Source organism: Abramis brama (assembly GCF_963993115.1).
Source record: "Abramis brama genome assembly, chromosome: 2".
In the NCBI taxonomy this organism is placed as follows: domain Eukaryota; kingdom Metazoa; phylum Chordata; class Actinopteri; order Cypriniformes; family Leuciscidae; genus Abramis; species Abramis brama.
Window position 1 is genome coordinate 14,205,623 of NC_139964.1, and position 10,407 is coordinate 14,216,029.

Below are 10,407 nucleotides of genomic sequence, written 5' to 3' on the forward strand. Positions count from 1 at the left end.
GCTCTGTGGTGACAATTGTGTACCTTTATTTAACAGTACAAAAATGGACCCTTCAAAAATGGTACAAAATTGGCTTTGACAGGGTACAATCATTGACTATAATGAGATATATATATATATTACACACACACTGAATTAAAATCTGAATTTATTAAATCCTTTTCAATTTCACATTTTCCAACATTTTTAAACACAATGTCTAACTGTAACATATCAATTATTATCATCTGAGTAAGTGTCATTTGCCTGAAAGTCCATTTCATCTCCTTTCATCTCGACGTCGGTTACTTCTATGCCTGCTTCTGATATTTTTTGAAGGACCTCCTCAGTTGAAAGCCCTGTAAGAACAGAGGTGGAAAGTCCAGGAGTCAGAAAGTAAAAGTCCTGCCATATGTTTATTCCACCCATGAACTCACACAGCAAAAACTCGTGTTAAATGAACTCTCCTGGGAGTTTATTTGGCTCCAGACTCAAGAGTGTTAAAGTTAATGAGATAATTTAGTGATTGATTGAGTGATGATTGAGCATTATTGAAGACATCTGATGTTAACAAGCAGAATCACCAAAGGAGAAAATCTCTTTTTTAAGTTACCATTATTGTGATCAGTGTTTGCTTTAGTTACTTAAACTATTGACGTTATATTTAGTTTGGCTGCTGTAATTGAGTTATACCAGCCAGATGAACAACAAGAAAAGCTGATCAGGTGGTGTTGGTTATGTTTTGACATAATCATCATTTGACCTGAATCACTGAACCCATTTAGAGCCGAATCTCTGACTTAAATGTATATTGGTCATTACAGCATCACAGTGATTCTACAGAATAAGAGACAGATTTTTCAGTATAATCCAAATGATTTATTAATGTTCTGATATAAAAACAACAACAACAAAAAAACATCAAGATTCAGTGTATGATTCTCAACAATGGTGACAAAAAGAATATTCAATTAGGGAAAGTAAATTACTAAGACAATTCAGATCATAATTTATTCATACTGAAATGCATGATGGGAGCCATGCATGAGTTTTGATTGGTGGCACCCAGAATGCACTGCAACATGCTTTATTATTGTCACCATTGTTGAGAATCACAGGCTGATTCTTGATTTTTATGTGTCCAAATTAAATACTTTTGCAAAGTCTTTTGATCAGAACAACTTTTAAGAAATACTGTACAATCACAGGCTGCTGTAATCAACAAGGTAAATCTAACTCTCTAAATGAGTTTTGTGATTCAGGTCAAATGATGATTATGTCGAAACATAATCAACAACACCTGATCAACTTTTCTCTTTGTTCATCTGAGAGTTATAACTCAGATACAGCAGCCAAACAAAATCTAATGTTAATAGATTAAGGGTCAAAAGAGACCAACTAAAGCAAACACTGATCACAATAATGGCAACTTAAAAAGAGAGATTTTCTCCTTCAGTGATTCTGCTTGTTAACATCAGGTGTCTTCAATAATGGTCAATCATCACTCAATCAATCACTAAATTATCTCATTAACTTTAGCACTCTTGAGTCTGGAGCCAAATAAACTCCCTGGAGAGTTCATTTAACACGAGTTTTTGCTGTGTGAGTTCATGGGTGGAATAAATATATGGCAGGACTTTTACTTTCTGACCCCTGGACTTTCCACCTCTGTGTAAGAACCAGAGTTGTATAGTCCAGGGGTCAGAAAGTAGAAGTCCTGCCATATGTTTATTCCACCCATGAACTTTGTCAGCTGATTTCTATCTCCTGTCTGAAAAACTGCTAATTAGCAAATCCAGGTGATTGGAACAAAATTCTGAGCAGGACTTTTACTTTCTGAACCTGGACTTTACACCTCTGGAGAGAACAGAAAAAGAGACGAGCAGAAACACAAGAACTACAACTGACTTCAGCCACAGTCTCAGATGAAATCAACTGAAGAGAAAAGAAGACATTAAATCTGTGAAGATCTCAGCAGAGGAGGATTAAACAACTCCACAAACAGCATTACCAGCTTCACTTATTACTAACCAGACTGACTTTATTTCTGTTAGAACTCCTTATTGAGATGTGTGTAATTTGAAGTTACCATAACAGTGATTAGCATTTCCATTAGTTGGGCTCTAAACTCTGATTATATCTTTTGTGTTTTCTGGCAGCTGTGACAGTGTGTTTGTTAAACACATTTGCAGCAGCAAAGAAAGCTCAGTTTAATCATGGCAGGTGATGTTGGTTACCTGTTGATGGCTTTTTAATCATGATGTTATTGCCTGAATCACTGATATAATTTGTGTAATACAATTGTTTTGCTCAATTAATATATCAATATCATAAGCCCTGTGTTACTGCAGCATGAGATCAAGCAGTATTATACCTATCAGTTAAAATATTTGAACAAACATGAGAACAAAAATTTTATCTTCAGTGTGACACACACACTTATCAACAATCAGCGTATGAATCTCAACAATGGTGACAATCAAAAATATTCAGATAAACTGATCAACTCTGAACATTACAAAAAAGCTACTAAATGTCACTACAAAAACAACAGCAAAAAATAAAAGCAAATATTTAAAATTAAACAAAATAATAGGACAATTCAGCTGCATAATTTATTCATGTTGCAATGCATGCTGGGAGTTTTGTACTATGCTGGTACCCAGCATGCATTGCAACAAGGTACTTTTGATTGTCACCATTGTTGAGATTAATACGCTGATTATTGATGTTTGTCATAGTAGATTTAGCTATAGCACTCAAGTTTATAAAATTCTTTTAACTGATTCCTATATTACTTCTGTATCTCATACTGCAATAACTCAGGATTTGTGAAGTGAAAATATTAATGGAACACAATTGTTAGATTTGAAAAGCATCAGTGGAGCACGATACTTCATGATGATTATAAAGCCATCAACAGGTAACCAACATCACCTGCCCTGATTAAACTGAGCTTTCTTTGCTGCTGCAAATGTGTTTAACAAACACACTGTCACAGCTGCCAGAAAACACAAAAGATATAATCAGAGTTTAGAGCCCAACTAATGGAAATGCTAATCACTGTTATGGTAACTTCAAATTACACACATCTCAATAAGGAGTTCTAACAGAAATAAAGTCAGTCTGGTTAGTAATAAGTGAAGCTGGTAATGCTGTTTGTGGAGTTGTTTAATTCTCCTCTGCTGAGATCTTCACAGATTTACTTTACACCTCTGTTCTTTTCTCTTCAGTGGATTTCATCTGAGACTGTGGCTGAAGTCAGTTGTAGTTCTTGTGTTTCTGCTCGTCTCTTTTTCTGTTCTCTCCAGAGGTGTAAAGTCCAGGTTCAGAAAGTAAAAGTCCTGCTCAGAATTTTGTTCCAATCACCTGGATTTGCTAATTCAGACAGGAGAGAGAACTAATTAGTGAAATCAGCTGACTGAGTTCATGGGTGGAATAAACTATGGCAGGACTTTTACTTTCTGACCCCTGGACTATACAACTCTGGTAAGAACCATGAGTAACCGTGCTATGACTTCTTCTCCACCGATGGCCAAAAGAAAGAAAGACCGCGAATTGGACGTTCTTTTACGTTGAGATTCAAGCAGCCAATCAGGGCTGGCTCTACATACACTCTCAGAAAATAAAGTACATAATTGTACCTTTAGGGGTACAATGGCTTGTCACTGGGGCTGTACCCTCAAGGGTACAATATTGTACCTTAACCTTTAAAAGAAACGGTACATATATGTACCTTTTAATGCTTTTTGACCCTCAAAAAGGTACATATATGTACCTTGAGGTCCAACAGCAAAAACTCCAGTGTTAAATTAACTCTCCTGGGAGTTTATATTGCTCCAGACTCAAGAGTGTTAAAGTTAATGAGCTAATTAAGTGATTCATTGAGTGATGATTGAGCATTATTGAAGACACCTGATGTTAACAAGCAGAATCACTGAAGGAGAAAATATATTTTTTAAGACACCGTTATGGTGATCAGTGTTTGCTTTAGTTGGACTCTTGACCATTAAATCATCAACTTTAGATTTTGTTTGGCTGTTTGATCTGAGTTACAACAGCCAGATGAACAAAGAGAAAAGTTGATCAGGTGGTGTTGGTTATGTTTTGACATAATCATAATTTGCCTGAATAAAGGGGTAACAACCAGGAAAATAACAAATTATTTAGGCAAATTATTTAGACTGTAAGTATTCCATGTAGTTACAGGGTAAGTATAACATTGCGGGCTGTAAATTAAAGTGGTGTTTCTTACCCTCTTGTTTCATGTAGTTACAGGGTAAGTATGACATTGCGGGCTGTAAATTAAAGTGGTGCTTCTTACCCTCTTGTTTCATGTAGTTACAGGGTAAGTACAATAAAAACACATGTACACACACACAATCTGACATCACTTGGAAAACCTTTATTTGAAAAACAACTTATTTCAAAACAGATTTACAACATATTACACTTCTTATTCTTTATTATTTTTTTAAAATCAACTTTTCATTTCAAATACTAAAGTCCTGACAGAAAGTAGCATGTTTGTCCTTTTTTGTTTCTCTTGCATGGCTTCCTCCTCCTCTTGGTCCTCCTCTTCTTTTTCTATCGTTCCACTGATTTGCCTAATCATAAGAAGGAGTATTTTTCTATTCTGTATTATGTATTAAAAGAAAATACAGTACACCCAGAAATGTTCTCATAATTTACTCATCTTTTCGCTACCGACCAACTGTCACCAGCGAGTGCATGAGAGTCGGCTTCACAGGGTCGGCTTGAATGGCTTCGCGTTTGGTGAAGCTTTAAGCATTCATTGCATTCGAGTTTGATGTGAAACTCGCGCGAGAACTGGTGTCTCTGTTCTTCTGCATGGTTTGTTTTTCATTAGTATTATCTGTTATTGTTTGTATTTTGTTATTTTGTATTTTTGAGCAATAATAAAAACATAAAAATAATAATAATAATTCGACATCCGGTTTTTCGGTGCGCTTACGTCAAGCTTTAAATTTTCAAGCGTAAACTTACTCAACCCTCTCATGAAAGCGCAGGTGACAGTTGGTCGGAAGCGATAGTCTACAGTTTAAAATGTTTAAATATTTGGTATTTTTCTTACAAACGCTTATCGTTTCACTTCAGAAGACATTGATTCATCCATTGGGGTCGTATGGATTACTGTAGTTATTGTTGTATGTGCTGTTGTCAACTTTTAGGAACACATGAGCTTGCATTATATGCATTTACAGAGATTATTTATTTTTCTAAAAACTTTTGTTTATGTTAATCTGAAGAAGGAAATTTGTATACATCTCGGATGACATGAGGGTAAAAGATGAGTAAATGGGGAGGCCATTTCTGTACTGTATTTTCTTTTAACACATAATACAGAATAGCAAGAGACATGTCATGGGATTCCTTCTTAAAATTCATCAGTGGAAAGAAAGAAAAAGAAGAAGAGGAAAAAGAGGAGGAGGAAACCAAGCAAGAGAAACAAAGTGCTGTAAATCCGTTTTGAAATAAGTAATAAATAATTTTTCAAATAAAGTTTTCCGAGTGATATCAGATTGTGTGTGTACATGTGTTTTTATTGTACTAACCCTGTAACTACATGAAACAAGAGGGTAAGAAGCACCACTTTAATTTACAGCCCGCAATGTCATACTTACCCTGTAACTACATGAAACAAGAGGGTAAGTAGCACCACTTTAATTTACAGCCCGCAATGTCATACTTACCCTGTAACTACATGAAACAAGAGGGTAAGAAACACCACTTTAATTTACAGCCCGCAATGTCATACTTACCCTGTAACTACATGAAACAAGAGGGTAAGAAACACCACTTTAATTTACAGCCCGCAATGTTATACTTACCCTGTAACTACATGGAATACTTACAGTCTAAATAATTTGCCTAAATAATTTGTTATTTTCCTGGTTGTTACCCCTTTATTCACAAAACTTTACATATTATTCCCCTGTACTTACACGTAAGTACTTTATAGGTACACTGTAATTACCGAAAGTTACACTGTAATTTCGTTTTAATTACGCAGTATTTTCCTGGTTGTTACACCTTTATTCCCAAGACTTTACGTATTGTTCCCCTATACTTACACGTAAGTACTTTATAGGTACACTGTAATTACCGAAAGTTACACTGTACTTTCATTTTAATTACGCAGTACTTTCCGGGCTGTAATCTAAAGCGTTACCGAAACGGTATATACAGTGAGGAAAATAAGTATTTGAACACCCTGCTATTTTGCAAGTTCTCCCACTTGGAAATCATGGAGGGGTCTGAAATTGTCATCGTAGGTGCATATCCACTGTGAGAGACATAATCTAAAAAAAAAAAATCCAGAAATGACAATATATGAATTTTTAACTATTTATTTGTATGATACAGCTGCAAATAAGTATTTGAACACCTGTCTATCAGCTAGAATTCTGACCCTCAAAGACCTGTTAGTCTGCCTTTAAAATGTCCACCTCCACTCCATTTATTATCCTAAATTAGATGCACCTGTTTGAGGTCGTTAGCTGCATAAAGAAACGGTATATACAGTATATACTCAATGATCCTAAGAAAGGTGAGAAATCAGCCCAGAACTACACGGGAGGAGCTGGTCAATGACCTGAAAAGAGCTGGGACCACCGTTTCCAAGGTTACTGTTGGTAATACACTAAGACGTCATGGTTTGAAATCATGCATAGCACGGAAGGTTCCCCTGCTTAAACCAGCACATGTCAAGGCCCGTCTTAAGTTTGCCAATGACCATTTGGATGATCCAGAGGAGTCATGGGAGAAAGTCATGTGGTCAGATGAGACCAAAATAGAACTTTTTGGTCATAATTCCACTAAACGTGTTTGGAGGAAGAAGAATGATGAGTACCATCCCAAGAACACCATCCCTACTGTGAAGCATGGGGGTGGTAGCATCATGCTTTGGGGGTGTTTTTCTGCACATGGGACAGGGCGACTGCACTGTATTAAGGAGAGGATGACCGGGGCCATGTATTGCGAGATTTTGGGGAACAACCTCCTTCCCTCAGTTAGAGCATTGAAGATGGGTCGAGGCTGGGTCTTCCAACATGACAATGACCCGAAGCACACAGCCAGGATAACCAAGGAGTGGCTCTGTAAGAAGCATATCAAGGTTCTGGCGTGGCCTAGCCAGTCTCCAGACCTAAACCCAATAGAGAATCTTTGGAGGGAGCTCAAACTCCGTGTTTCTCAGCGACAGCCCAGAAACCTGACTGATCTAGAGAAGATCTGTGTGGAGGAGTGGGCCAAAATCCCTCCTGCAGTGTGTGCAAACCTGGTGAAAAACTACAGGAAACGTTTGACCTCTGTAATTGCAAACAAAGGCTACTGTGCCAAATATTAACATTGATTTTCTCAGGTGTTCAAATACTTATTTGCAGCTGTATCATACAAATAAATAGTTAAAAAATCATCCATTGTGATTTCTGGATTTTTTTTTTTAGATTATGTCTCTCACAGTGGACATGCACCTATGAATGACAATTTCAGATCCCTCCATGATTTCTAAGTGGGAGAACTTGCAAAATAGCAGGGTGTTCAAATACTTATTTTCCTCACTGTATATGTACCTTTTAATGCTTGGGGACATATATGTACCTTTTTGACCCTCAAAAAGGTACATATATGTACCTTGGGGGACAGAAATGGACTCCTACTGTACCCCTATTTCTGAGAGTGTGTTTGCCTGCCATTCTCGCTCTGTCTGAACAGCGTACTAGACTGGGTAAACCCAGCCTGTTCTGCAGGTGATTTGATTTCACCCTGCAGCTCAGGCTGGAAACCTGTACATTTATCTCTGCTGCTTACTTTACAAATTTGCGAGAACCAATCACAAACTGGCTTAATCCAATCCAATTCCAGAGCCGTTACGGCTCTGTCCAATTCCTTTTAACCTCTCGACGATGCTCAATGGCTTCTTTTTAGCACACAAATCGCTCAAGTGGGTGTAAATACCACAAACTTTCATGGTTTTTTTTTTGCATGGTCTGATTGGTTGAAGGACTATCCAATTCTGTACAGAGTCATTTGAACTATGCCCGTTGAGTAGAAAATACATAGCAGACTCCCCAGACCAATGTTCAATCTTAAAAGATTGAGCTTGCTCTGGTGATAGCCAGACTAACAGCGGACATGAACGCGCTGATGACTTATGTGACTCATTATGTCTGCGTGAACAGCTTGCGCAGTGGTATGTAAACACACATTGACCGACAGGGAACATATGCGATAGGACCGTTCGGACCAAACGATACAATTGAACGAACATTTTATGGTCCTACGCCTTCCACAGACAACATATATTTATTGTCGCTTGACATAGTGATTGCTATCAGGATATGAGGGGACTTTCAACCAGCATAACAAAAATTTGTTTCTGCAGAGAATCACCTACAGCACCTTTAAGTTGTATTTACTCAGAATATTAAATACATTTCAGCTTTATTTGTCAAGTTGAACATTCATGTTCATTTTGTTTCTCAGTTCAACCAAATAAATCATTATTTTATTCAAATTGTTCTTTTATTTTAATAGTAAATACTTAATTTAAAATATTTCAGTCATGTTTCGGATGACAATTTTGAATTCCCCTTTAAGTAAATTTTTACTGCAATTAAGAGGTTGCATTGGAAGACATGCGAACATTCAACTGCAAGTCAAATCAATTAAATACCTTAAAGGCACAATATGTAACTTTTTTGCTTTAAAAATAGCAAAAATCACTATATCTATGTTATATATTTTTTTTAGTTGTGTACTTACATTATCCCGACTGTTTCCAACAACTTTCAAACCAGGAGAAATTTTAATTTAATTCGAAGACACGGCACGTTTCTTTATTTCTGTTTTGTCGCAGTCAATGGCGTCATATCCGCGTTGTCCCTGGTTTCCGCTCGTGCTGCCATGGTAACCAGAGCTATGAACCAGAGCCGTCTGATAGTAACCAAGACGACAGACGTGGACCACTGTAGTCCGCAATGTCTATCTGCACGCTGTTGTTGTTTCGTTCAAACATTATGGACCATGGCAAGCAGACTTTGGATAAAAAAGGAGAACTAAAACGAGAATCAATATCAGCGCGGTGTTTTCGAGATGCCGAGAGCTCCCATAGACAGTATATAAACGAGAGCTCCACGTCCGAGACTTCGACCGCTTCTACATGTACTTTATTAAACAGGTGAGCACATTTACATAAAACTAATTAATGTTATGTAGTTCAACAATGATAAAATGTCAGAATATGATCTGTATGTTATTCTAATGTTGATCTAGTTTAACGTTACTGATAACGTTAGTCTCATACAGACAAACTAACACATACATTTCAACACATTCAAATGCAGTTTAGTGTGATAGTGTAATGTTAGACCAAGTGAAACAGCGCTGCGTTACCTCACAAGTTTAATTTGTCTAATAAACTGACCTGTGAGTAGTAATTCTGCGTGTAGTCCGGTAGAATGAAATGTCCATATTCCTTTTATATCCGCGGGACTCGCGTCGCGTTTGGAGCGGTTTGGAGCTGATAGCTGTCTCTTAGCAATCCCGAACTGCTTCATATCATAGTCATGATAAAAGCATCGATGTATTCAGTCATCCATAAACATTATTAAATCGGTCGGCTTGACGTTGACGACAAGATCCATAATTCTTAGCAAATGTTGCGTCATCAAACTACGCCTTTGTTATTGTAAATAGGTTAGCGACCCCTAGTGGAGAAAAAATCCCATACTGTACGTTTAAGGTGAGGAAATATCTTAATTTAAAAACTCCACAAACAGCATTAACAGCTTCACTTATTACTAACCAGATTGTGGTTATGATGATCAGTGTTTGCTTTATTTGGGCTCTTCATCCTTGACATTTTGATTTACTTTATGGCTGCTGTAACAGTGTGTTTATAAAACGCATTTGTTGTGGCTGTCATGATTTGTGTCTGTGTTCCCCTGTCTCATCCTATGTTTAGCAGTTCCCCGTTATGTTGATTAGTCTTCCCAGGTGTTTATTTACCACGCCCCCTTGTTATCTTGTTTAGCTTGTTTGCCTTTGTATTTAAACCTCTGTGCTTCAGTTGTTGTTTGTTGGTCGTTGTAGCTGAGTCCTGAGTTCTGAGTCCTGAGTCCTGATATTTGCCCGGGATTACCTGTTTGTTTTATTAAAGTAAGTGTTGCATGTGGATTCTCTCTCTGCCTTGTTCCTACCTCATCGTAACAGTGGCAAAGAAAGCCAAGGTGGAGTGAGATTAGGTGATGTTGGTACTAATTGTTAATGATATAATTGTCATAAAGTGGTCACATTAATATTATTAATGAATACAAATTTTGTTCTATTGACTCTGTGATAATGCAGCGTTAGCTCCAGCAGTGTTATGCAATCTGATAATTTGAAGAATTTTTTAAATATGCC